This window comes from Stegodyphus dumicola, chromosome 8 (assembly GCF_044657685.1).
Source record: "Stegodyphus dumicola isolate Sdum_Otavi_A_Nest chromosome 8, ASM4465768v1".
Lineage (NCBI taxonomy): Eukaryota > Metazoa > Arthropoda > Arachnida > Araneae > Eresidae > Stegodyphus > Stegodyphus dumicola.
Genome location: NC_140775.1, coordinates 29,534,520 through 29,547,530, shown reverse-complemented (window position 1 = coordinate 29,547,530; position 13,011 = coordinate 29,534,520). Strand labels below are relative to the sequence as shown.

The 13,011-nt window shown below is 30.9% G+C and overlaps 1 long non-coding RNA gene across 1 annotated transcript in view; it reads left to right on the top strand.

Moving 5' to 3' along the window:
• The first annotated feature begins 1 nt into the window (after position 1).
• LOC118186613 (uncharacterized) overlaps positions 2 to 13,011 on the top strand; it is a 746,791-nt gene continuing 733,781 nt past the window's right edge. The window contains exon 1 of the long non-coding RNA XR_015042523.1: positions 2 to 114. This is a non-coding gene — a long non-coding RNA (uncharacterized LOC118186613). The remainder of the gene's footprint in view (positions 115 to 13,011) is intronic.

The following is a 13,011-nucleotide window of genomic DNA, read 5'->3' as shown; positions in this document are numbered from 1 at the left end:
CGGTTCTTTACAGAAACTACGCCAAAATTAAGCCAATTTGGCGACGCTTCTGTTGAGGTTGCTTACAGATGCTTGCATCATTTTCTTCAATGAAAAGAAGTTCGCTATCTCGAAGTAAAACTCAAATTTTTGTTTTCTGTTTTCTTTTTTTTTTTTTTTTTTTTTCTGTTTGTTTGTCAGGAAATATACCTGCAAATATCTAAATTGATTTTGCATTTAGATTCTAAAATTATAGTTTTCAATTTTTTTAGTAACTTTCCTTTCACGGTGTACGAAGTTTTATGACAGCTTAACGCACCTTTAATGCGTTGTTCAAAGATTTTGATACACATAAAATTGTATTTAATGCACATAAAACTGTGTTAGTGCAATTATAACTGTAAGCGACAATAAATGTTCTTGAACAATGTCTAATAAGTTAAAGCTTCGGGTTTTTAATTTTTGTAATGAATAATATTCATAGCTTTTAATCATTTTTATTTTTATAATAAAATTCAAAATATTTGAAAAAATATTATAAAAGTGTAGGCGTTAATTTTATTTGCTCGGAATATTTAAATGCAATATTTTCAAATTCATTTTTCATCTTAACAATGCTGTAAAAAATATTCTTTTCTTCCTAGTTGAAATTATTTTTTGTATAGTACGCAATTAAAAAAATAATATTATGAATCATAAATTAAAATAAACGCATTTCATAAATTAGAAATAAGCATTCATTTTTAGTTTTCATTTATTTAATTATTCCCATCTCCAGACTGATTTCTCTAATTATTCCAACCAAAAAAGTGACGGCTGTAAATTTAAATTAGATCTTTGTTTACATGTTTTTAATTATGATCCGCAACTGCTATCAGAATGAAAAGAAGCTGCGAAAACGTCGATCAAAATTTATCTGTGAATCAGACCGTGATTAAACTGATTCAATAAAGCGAAAAAGTTCCAAATATGGCACATAGAAACACGGTAGAAACAGCTGATTGAGGAACAGCCGTACAGATTGGATGCAAAATCTTCCAATGAAAACGACGGGTGGTGGTTCTCTTTTCCACCAATGGCAGCTCTGTACTTCGCCATAGCAACAGAGAACGCTTAGCTTGAAGGTGCGCTGAAGGTCACACGTGTTCTCCGAGAGAGAGAAGTCACTTATGGGTTCGTCAGCCACGGTTAGAAGCTCATCGCCATATTTTTGGCGACACAGCGCCAGGAAATTTCTATTGCTCGTTGCATCATGCGGATGCAAAAAAACGTTTAAGTAGGGGAGGGGGAAGGTACCAGATGATGAAACAGTGTGGTACATTTTTATTCCTTACCTATTTGGAACAAATTATTTGTAATACTTTTTATTGTAGATACGTATAATTTTTACAGGTTATTTAACGAAGTAATACTCAGATGAAAAGATTTTTAGAAGTGGATTCAAATACTATGTGACTTTTTTATTTCGACTATCTCTCTATGGGAAATATATATGAATCGCAGTTCTAATTTTTAGAGAAAATATTCAGGATATTTTATCTGACGATAAAATTGTCAATCATTAAGGATATTTTACCTTACAGTAAAATTGTCATTCGTTTCGATAAAGAGCTACTTATGTGTAAAAAAAAAAGTCCACAAAATGAATTATACTTATGGATCCAACTGTAACGACTGCGTACAAATTTATCGCAATTTAATTAAAGACTAATTTTACTTTATGTAACACTGCATTATTAATTTTTGAGCTATATATAACCGTTTATGATGTGCCTGTGTTAACAAATTGAAGTATTTATTGAAAAGGATATTTAAATTAATTGGATTCATTAACTGCTACTAATCATTTCAGATATACTAACTCATTTATAAAACAAATTATTTCTGTAACGAAATAATTTATTTTGTAATTTTATTTATTTATTTATTTTATAATACTTTTTTTTTTTTTTTTCCTGTAAAGAAATAATTTATTACCATTGTTATTATTTCCAAATAATTTGGCGATGGAACTTTAAAAAAATTCTTGACCTCAACCACAAAAATTAAAATTCAAAATACCGAGTAGTCAGTATTTTCTAGATATTATATCTATGAATGTCACTAATAAAACTTCGCAAATCAAAATAGCCAAAAAGTACTACACAGAACTGCTGTGTGATACTGCAGGATTTTTTTATGTGGTACTCAGGATTTACATAGGACTTTTGTTTTCCAAAATAATAACATTTTTCCTAAAACTAAAAAGGGTAATAAAAAAGCAGTAACTTTTAACTGTAGCTTAATTGAAATTCTGCAGTGAACGCAGTTATACGGTCAGTATGCCTGAAAATAGAAGAACGTAGGTTATTTAATATAGTAAATCTGTTAATTGATGAAGGCAATATACTCGAAGGCTATCTGCTTAAGGGGAGGGATGTTTTCATGAAGAACTTTTTATGGAAAAAGGGCTCGAACTGGACTATTTGATTATGAGAAATTACATTAGAGCGATCTGTCTAAAGACTGGTTTATTTGATTACGGCAAAACACGAGAGGGTTATCTTCCTACAAGAAAAGGTGTCTTCGTGGGTGACTTTTTAAGAGAATCTGGCTCATATTCATGTTACACATGAGGAAAACCGCGAATCAACCATAGAGCCAGACCGTTCGTCTGGGTTAGAGCCCTGGACCGAACTGTTCAACGACTTTTACCCCTCAGCCGTTGTAGGGTGTATAAGGAAGGGAATGCCTTGGTAGTGATTTTTTAGGAAAACTCTCATTTTTACGTTACATGACAGTAAAACCATGAAAGCCCTTCGCCAGAATTTATACCCATATGAAATTACTAATGTTCAACGGTCTTATCCACTCGGTCTTCGGTAGGTCGAAAAATATTAATGTCACACAGAAAGTCACGAAGACACCACACAATGAGCCCATTCACGAGGACTGAATTCTCTTGAGCTCCTAAAAGTCAACGACCTTATCCTCTCCGCTACTTCTGACCACATATTAAATAATTCATGGTAGAAGGATTTAGTTTTTAGATATGACTCAATTTATTTAATTATGGCAAAGCACTCGAGAGCTATCTGCCTAAGGGAAGGAATGCCTTCGTGGAGGACTTTCTAAGGGAACTACCTCATGTACTGATTTATCTTTTAGAATAGGCAACAGTTACAATAAATCAGATTTTTTTTTTTTTTTTTTTTTTTTTTTTTTTAAGTTTTCATTACTTTTGAAAATTTTTTACATTGAAAATTCAGACAACGCATTAGGAAGAAGAAACCATTTTAATTAACAATTTTGTAATTTGAAATCTTAGCGTTCTAGTTTAATATCTGAAGGGATTTTTATGTTCTCAATCCGAAACCTGTGAACTTATTCTGGAAAAAAAATTTTTAAAAAAACGGCAGATTTATTAATAATGAGAAATGTTTGCTCGTACTGTGCCACATAAAATGAAAATGTAAAGAATTTGAACTTTAAAAAACAAACTTTGAAATGCAAATGGAAAACTGTACAGTAGATTTTCGTTTATGCGTTGAAAAGAAAAAATATGAAAGTGTTCAGAAATAACGATCGCACAAAAGGGCTCTTTTTTAATGTTTAGTATTGTTTATCAGTAGAGACTATCGATGGAATAGCGAAATATTTTATGGGAAACTAACTGAATATGCATTTAGACTAGCATGGGAACATTATATATTTTTGTATATTTTAAATGCATTTTTATTTAAATCGATCAGATTAAAAAGTAAAAAAAAAAAAAAAAAAAAAAAAAAGATAATATTTTTAAGAATTGCATCAATTGCTTTTAGATAGTTTAGTTTATTAATTAGTAACAGACAAATGAAATATGAAATAATAATATCTTACGTTTTTTTCAAATGGCAACACACTCGAATGAAAAGTGAAACAACATAAAATCGCGTTTCTAAGCTAACAGACTTTTTGGGCTAAAAAACAGTAACTGATCTCTCATCTTATAAAATTAAACTTCTAACATTTTAGAAGATAAAGGAAAGATTTTTATGTCTCTTAAATTGTGATTTTTTTTTTTTTTTTTTTTTTTTTTTTGAGTAGACGCAATGGAAAAAATAAGTAAATAAATTAAATTAAATTAAAATCTGAAAGCTTTCAGATTTTACATTACGCCCAAGGGCGTTTTTTTAATGTTTTGTGGGTTACCTTTATTTATTAAATATCACGTTCTTCGCACTTAAACCATAAAATTCAGTTCAGTAGCAATATCGCAAAATAGTTTAAAAGAAGCATATCTTTAAAATTTCCGATACACAGCCTCGTGCGCTGGAGGTTTTTTTTTTTTTTTTTTTTTTTCAGTGTGGCCACCGCTCGCTTTGAAATCTTTGAGTTTGTTAATCAAAAATTCGTTAAAGTTTTAAAAAATATGAATTAGATTATAAAACAAATTCCAAATTTGAGCTTCCAGATGCCCATATTCAGGTAGAAACATACGTTATTCAATATTTGATGGCTCTAGGTACCGTCGTTCCATGACAGTGCGAGAAACATACATACATTTATGCAGATTCTTCATTATTTAATTTCTTTAAATATAGTACAGGGCTGTAATATTTGGTGGCAACAGTTTGAAAAGCGAACCAACATTTAAAGTTTTCAACGCAAAATGCCAAAACAAAATTAATAGCCCTTCTGGTCTAACACCCTTTGGGCTAAAAATGTCAAATGTTTCATATTGCAAAGGTCGCCCAAGAGGATTTCTTAATGTTTTTTCGCTCTCGTTGAGCTCGTAGTCTACTAATTTGCTCTTGCACTTACTGTTGCTAGCCCCCTTTCCCCCGTCTTTTTAGCTGTATCACGAAGCATCATTCTCGCACTTACGCCACATGCAATTCAACAAAACCACAGCAAAATCATAGAAATTTAAAAGCAGCATATGTTTCGAATTCCCGTTGCAGTAGTACATTTTCATATTTTTATATTTTTTCAGTATTTTCTGAGTAGTTCATGATATCAGTGTTCAGTTTTCTTAATAAAATGGCTTACAACGCATCTTTTTATTATTTACTTTTTGCGTGTTAACTTTCTTTATTAAATATCCCGTTCTTCGCACTTATGCTCGCAAAATTCAGGTCAACAGTAAAATCACAAAATATTTAAAAACACCATATCTTTAAAATTCTTGATGCAGTGTTAGAGGTTGTCATGCGTATTTTTATATTCGCTATATTATTTCTTTAAAAACTAGCCGCTTGCACGGACAGCCGCCTAAAATAATTATTACTAAAATGAAAATGTATGTAATGATTTCAGCGAGACCAGCTAGTATTATAAGGCCCTTCTTGGCTTGCCTTCGTGGTGTGGTGGTCTGTACGCTGGGCGCGTATTCCGGAGGTCCGTGGTTCGATTCCCGGCGAAGAAATTGCTAATTTTTCATATTTCCTGCTTCCAAAAAAATACCTAATTTCTCTATAGTGGCGCCTGAACTAAAAGATGGTGGATGATGAATTTCTACACCCAGGATTTGGCAATTGGGTCTCCTAAAATCCCCAGTCGCCCTTTAAAAGTGGGAGTATATAAGGTATTTCTTCCACCTTCTTGGCATTTCTTCGTGGTATGGTGGTCTGCATGCTGGGTGCGTATTTCAGTGGTCCGCGGTTCGATTCCCGGCGAAGGCTTTGCTAATTTTTCATCTTGGTTGCTTCCAAAAAATACCTATTTTCTCTACAATGTAACTTCATAAAAGTATTGAATATTTCTAATTAGACATCTCCTGGTAAGTAGAAAAAAATATTCATTTATTTACAGCTTTTAATATTAATAACCTTCCAGATTTTAATCTGGAATTTTATTTATAAAATTTAAGTTAATTTATGTATAAAATAAAGTAGTTATTTTATTTATAAAGGTTATATTTTATTAAAAAGGTTTTTTTATAAATAAAATATTATATATATTTTATTTATATTATATATATTTTATTTAAAATATTTAAAATATTATATATATTTTATTTATAAAGGTTGTTGTTTATAATTCGAAGGTTATTTTATTTATAAAATAAAGTAGTTTTAATAAGGTTTGAGTAGACTTTACCGAATTGGCAACACGCAGGCACATGAAAGAAAAAGGGTATTTTATTTCCGATCGTGGCAATACATAGAAACGAGTTTGTTAATTAAAAGTGAAAGAAAATCTCTTAGCTTTTTTTCCGAACGGCTATAGTGTCGCGCACTGAAAATAATGTTTTATTTCGAAGAGCCCCTGCTTGCTTGCAAATCGTTGAGTTAGACACACACCTGCAAATTTCTTTAATGTTTCTAATAAAACTATATATCTGAATAGTAACTGAAATTATATATATAGTTTCTAATAAAACTATATATAATAGCAACTGAAAAAAAAGAAGCCAGAAACATACAAAACGGATATTATTTCATATTTAAACACTCGTAATCAAAGCAATTGTAAAAGTGTATATATTGTAAAATATTCTATTTGATGTTCTGTATACTTTAAAGAAGTGGCTTTTCAAACTGGGTTCCATAGAAAAATATTTTTGCTTCTTGAAGAAAGGACACCTATATAATATTCGCTTGAAATGCGTGCAGCTTTGATTTAAATCTATGGACAATTTACTGCTGAATGTTGCCTACTTTAATTTTTTTTTAAAAAAAGTATTGACATTAAGGCATTTATAAACACACACAGACACAGTTCTTCCCCCTCGAGTTTGAACTAAGTGACAGTATTTAAGTATTCTTGTAAATAGTTTTTTAATACCATTCGCACCTTTAGTTTCTTCACTTCTAATGAAGTTATTTACAATTGATTCTTTTTGATTTGAATATTGATTTATTTTAAATAAACAAATAAACTTATTCGCTAGATTAAACTGCTTGAAAATATACACATAAAGTGTTACCAGTATACTATTAACAGTTCTGTAACAGTTCCTCTGAATACGATTAACACTGCCTCTTTTTTAATTTCCCTCAGACTAAGCGTGTCCTATAATACTATATAATCCTCAGTATTCCTCGGTTAATCGTCGGTTAACTTAGCTCCTGTGTAATATACGACGATTCCATTAAACACTATGAAACGAAATATATATACATGTAAAAGCTTTTATTTAAAATTCATAAAATAATTAATGAATTAAAAAGAGCTAACTAAAATGATCATATAATTTAATGGGAATTATCAGATTAAATAATTCTTTGTAAAAAATTCATCTACAGTTTTATATCAAGAATAATAAAAGCGTGGGCGCCTTTGGTAAATTAAAAAAAGAAAAAAAATGTAATTCGACTCTTCGATTTCGTCATTTAGACATGCGCGTTTTTTATTCTTCATATTGTAGATTAATTTTGTAAAGAGAATTATTAATTTTTTGTTTCCATTAAACTGCATGATAGTATATTTATCTCCTTTTAATTCAGAAATGGATTTATGAGTTTTAAATAAAAGCTTATTTTATACAAACCTTTTTTTTTTAATTTTTTACTTTATTTTAATTATTTTTTGTCCGAAGGGGCTTTGCGCTGAAAGACTATTGTTTTCGTTTTGCGATTTTGCGTTGAATCACTATAAACCGCTTATCACCTTTCAAACTGTTGCCACCAAATGTTATTTCAAACTGTTGCCTTCATTATATTATATTTGAAGAAATTAAATAATGAAAAATATGCATTGAATATATATGCATGAAATTAAATAATGAAAATATGTTTATTTCTCCCATTGTGATAAAACATCGGTACGTAGAGCCATAGAATTTTGAATGACCTACGAATATAGTCCTCCTACGAATATGGGCATGTGAAGAACAAATTTGAAATTTGGAATTTGTTTTATTATCGATTTCATATTTTGTAAAACTTATAACGAATTTTCGAGTAACAAACTCAATAATTTGAAAGCGAGCAATGGCAACCTTCTACGGAGGAAATAAAAAACCTTTTTATCTCCAGCGGGAGGAACTGTGTATCGGAAATTCTTAAAGATACGCTCATTTAAAAATTATTTTGCGACTTTGCTATTGAACTGAATGTATGGTTTAAGTGCAAAGAGCATGATATTTAATAAATAAAGTTAACACACAAAACATTAAATAAACTCCCCTTTGGACGTAATTTAAAATCTGAAACTTTTCAGATTTTATTTTATTTTTTATTTATTATTTTATTTTCATCTTTTATGTCTCAATGATAGGCTATCCATCAAATTTTTCAATTGCAAATTCGTTTATCAACAATGAATAATCTCTCATTTACTTCCAACAACTTCATTGCGTCAAATGTTCAGAAAATTCTAGAAATTTTGCCGAAAATCATAAATTAAACTAAAATCTCATACAAATGTTATTTAAACTGTAAAAAAGAGTAAACTGTAAAATCAGAAAAAATGGAACAAATAATAAAAGATTTCAAAATTAAAATAATAGCTTTTTTTTAAAGGGATCATAAAAAAATTGCCTAAACGGAAGATGTATCGTTTTGAATTTCCTTGTTATATTTACAGTATTAAATTTCCTTGTTTTATTTATCGTTCCTTGATTATAAGAATTTATCACAATTACTTCATTTTCTATTTTTTAGATGTGTTTGCACAATATTTGTAAACACTATTTTAAAATTTTCAAAACTTATATGTACTCGTATCATAAAAAATTTAAAATAATTTAATTTGTTTGTAATGTCAAAATGCGAATGAAATAAATAGAAGCTGAAGTTCTATTGGGACAATTTCTAAATTTAGAAATAAATAGAATAAACAAATAAATAAAAAAAAAAAAAAAAAAATGAGGGAGTGAAGTTCTATGGAAACAATTCTAAATTTAGAATAAAATAAACAAATAAGTAAATAAAAAAATGAAAGACTGAAGATCGCAAATAGCGAGCGGTAAAAGTCGCTGAGCACTGGTAGTTTAGTCCGGGGTTCGAGTTCCGACAAATGGACTGGCTGCATGGGCGTTTTCAGGATTTTCCCCATGTGTAACGTGGATACGAACCAGTTTCCCTTAAAAAGACCTCCACTGGGCATCCCTCTCTTTCCGTGTAGTGCCTGAGGGGGGAGCACGTAATAACTAGAAAAAGAAAAATTAGCTTTCTTCGCGTTAAAAAATATTTCCATTAAATTCTAAGATTTAACCTCAGCTTAAAAATAACAAAAAATCATTATGAAAAGAGTTTTTTTTTTTTTTTTTTTTTTTTAAATAATTTTACTACAAGGTAATTTTTAACAAATTCGATAAATATCGAAATTGAGCTAGCTCACTGTTTTATAATGCCAAATACTTGTCGAAAACTTAAATGTTCAGAATTAATATTTAAAGCACGAATTTTATTCCATCTCGAATTTTCTTCTTGTTTTAAATTTTCTGTTTAATTGGCAGTCCTTTCTTAGTCGTTTGGAAATATTTTTATATTTTTTATTGTATAAAAGGTATTTGAATAATTTAATAAACAAATATAAACAATGTATTTCATTCACGTTATGAGCAACAGAAACATAAAAAAGTTAAGTTTCAGTTCATAGCTGTGAACAGCTTAATGCAACGAAAAATGCAGAACTTGAAAAAACTACATTTAATATTTGACTAGAGAAACACGCCGATATAAAATTTTAAAATTACCCCAAAAAAGCAACCTTCGGTTAATAGCAGATTTTTGAACAATTTCTATTTAGCCACAGATCCCTCTTCTTCGTTCCGCTTCTTCAGGAAGAAAAGTGTTTTTGCAAATTTCTTGCTCCTGAAAAAGAGAAATGAACGCCCTTTTTCCTTCTAAAGAAGCGAGGCCTATGTCTGATCATTCTCGAAATCGATAAAACTCTATTCAAAATTCACACCATACACATACACAGACGTACGTGTATGAAGTTTTCAGGACACATTTAATACATATAATGTCCACAAAGGGCCGAGCTATAAAGTCGTCTAAACATTTGTAGTTCGTCCTCAGTCTGAATCTCGATGAATGGGTTGGCATAGAGTAGTTTTCCCGTATGTAACGTGGATACGAGCTTTTCCCTTAGAAAATCCTCTACGAAGGCATCCCTCCCCTTGAAACAAATAGTCCTCGTGTGTTTTGCCATAATCAAATAAATCAAACTTATAATACGTAAAGTATAATTCCCCGATTTTTTTTTTTTTAATTATTATTTTACTTCCTTGTACGAATTAAAGTATGTATTGTAGCCGTGAAAAATTTCGATTATCAGATTTCAGAGAAAATATCCATTTTGAGTAATTTTTTTGCGTGACGTGTCTACGTACGGACGGAATATAGTCTCTTTTTTTCCGAAACGGATTATAAATTGAATTTAAAATGGTTTGATTTAATGAGATTACGGCAAAGCACATTAGGGCTATCTGCCTAAGGTGAGGGATGCCTTCGTGAAGGACTTTCTGAGGGAAACTGGCTCGTATACACGTTACACATGGGGAAAACCACGAAAATGACCATGCAGCCAGCCCGTTCGTGGGATTAGGACTTCGGACCGAACTACCAGTGCTCAGCGACTTTACCGCTCGGCTACTGGTAGGCCGGATTTAAAATGAATTCAAAATTAACTTTTGGTGACATCTGTACGTACGTACATATCTTGCGTAACTCAAAAATAGTAGTAACTTGCGTAGAACATCGAAATTTTGCATATGGGACTGCTATAGCATGAGTTGTGCACATCACCACATCCCTTTTCTATTGAAGTCGGCAGTACCAATACATTTAACATTACTAAAATATAGACATAGTATATAATTATAGACAAAAAGGTAAAAAACTTAAGACCTGCTTCACAAAGACATGAAAGTAATAAAATAAAAACTAGTAAAATCCCAAAATTTCTCAATGTGGTCTCCCGGTTCCTGTACTTATGTTTGAGAGTGTTATACGCGTTAGGAATAAAATGAAATTAAAAGGATGTTTGACTTACATACAACAAAAATTGACCGAGATATTTAATTTCAAAATTTGCTGTTTTTGATGTCATTTCCAATTTGTCTGAGATCATTAAAGTAAGTTAGAATGGCTCAAAAAAAAAAAAAAAAAAAAAAAGAGTTTCAGATATTTAAAAAAAAATTAAATGCTTATTAGTAATAACATATTCTTCTTCTTTATTTTTGTTTATTTACATTTTACATCAGAAATATAAGCTTAATATATAAGACTGTGAAGAAAATTTTACCGAAATGTAAAAGGTTGCACACAGAAAAAGCTAAACAGATATTGAAAAGTCTGCATTAGACTCAAGCACCTAAAAACTGCAAAACCTAGCCCTTGATTTTTATTTATAAAATATTCATAATATTACCCAAACACTTTTCGAAAAAAACAAAAAGAAAGATGATAGATATTATATGGCGGCGCAAAAATAGACCAGCGTAGGCACTCATTGTTAGATTTTCATTCATAACTGAAAATTAATTCAGACTTAGCGCAGAAACACGAGAAAAAAAAAAAGAGAAGGTGTAAATTACGTTCGGTCAAGTCCACATTTGTCGCTTCCTGTTTTTTACGTGTCGCTACTTGTGCGCGGTCGCTCCACGGTGCTCCGTCAACCGGCTTCGCTTGGCGAAACTAATCGCTCGCCAAGGCGTAAAAACTCAGTAACCCTAGTTGGAGGACCGGTCTCCGTCGCTTGGCAACAGACGAAGAACAGACCCCTCAACTTTTTATTTATGAATTGATTCTTTTACGGCTTTTTTTATTGTTATTTATCCTGCTTTCCTATCCTTTTTTTTTTTTTTTTCTTTCTCCTTTTTAGAAAAGCGTGAAAGAGAAACAATGGATTAGGGAAGTTATAAAGCCGGCGACTATAATTAAGCATGCAACGCATTTAACTTGCTTGTCTTAGCTCTAAATATATCGAAATGACCGATATGACATTCGGATTGGACGGACCATATTTCATGAAGCGCAATGCTGGAAATTAAAAATGGAGTCGCTGAGGCCATTGTTTGTGCTAATAATGACAAAAAATGTGGGATAATAATAATGCATGCGTAATAGAAACATTGATATTGTCTCAACAATAAAATAAATCTGATGCAATATTAAAAACATGCGTAAAAGATAACAAATGTAACAAAGAAATTACGTAACAAAACAACGGATGTAGAATAATTATTCTCAGCTTAGGACAATATCTGAATTTTCAGGAGACACCTTCAAGTGAAGGTGCCAGCATCCTTTGTTTGGAAAGACAGGTTACAGAGGCGAATTGCCCCACGGCCTCTGATTAGAGGGAGAGAGGCTCCGAAGAACCTGACTTTTTAATTACATGCATCTGGACGTCGGAATATAAAAAATGACGAGACAAAAAAATGCTCTGTATAGAAATTGTTAAAAGTTTATTGAGGAAATGGTCTTCCATGAAATCAGTCCCTAACTTAATTTGGCTCTATTTTGGCAGTGTGTATTTTACTTGCTAGTTGCGAGAGAAGCTTTTCTAAGTTAAAGCTGTAATCCATCTTCGATCATCAAACGGTTTGATATCTTTTCATTGAAAGTGCAATACCTAAAAATATTTCAGACATCAAAGCTCACTAAAAAATAGTTCTAGCACATTTTTTCGGGGTTAAAAAGTTAGAAACAGTTTTTAATCATCAAAAACGGCAGACTAATAAGCTTTTTATACTTCCTTGTACGAAATAAAGGAAGAAAATTGTAATTGCGAAAAATTTCAAATTTCAAGAAAAATATCCATTTTTACTGTTTCCGATTGCATTTTGACTATGTTTTTGCGAGACATTTGTACGTACGGTCAGTATAAAAGACTATTTTTTTTTTCAAAACGGATTATTAAATGGATTCAAAATGCACCTTTTCATGCTGTCTATAAGTGCATGTATCTCGCAGAATTCAAAAATGATTAGCAGTAGAACGATGAAATTTTCTATATGGAACTAGCTATAACATGTAGTTGTGCAATCAGCACTTCCTTACCCGGCTTTTATTTTCGGAATCGTTGGTCGAAGTCATATGCTTCAAAATTATAGAAGTGTTTTAAATTACGAAAACGTTCTTGTTTTGCAATGTCATACATAAAAAAATA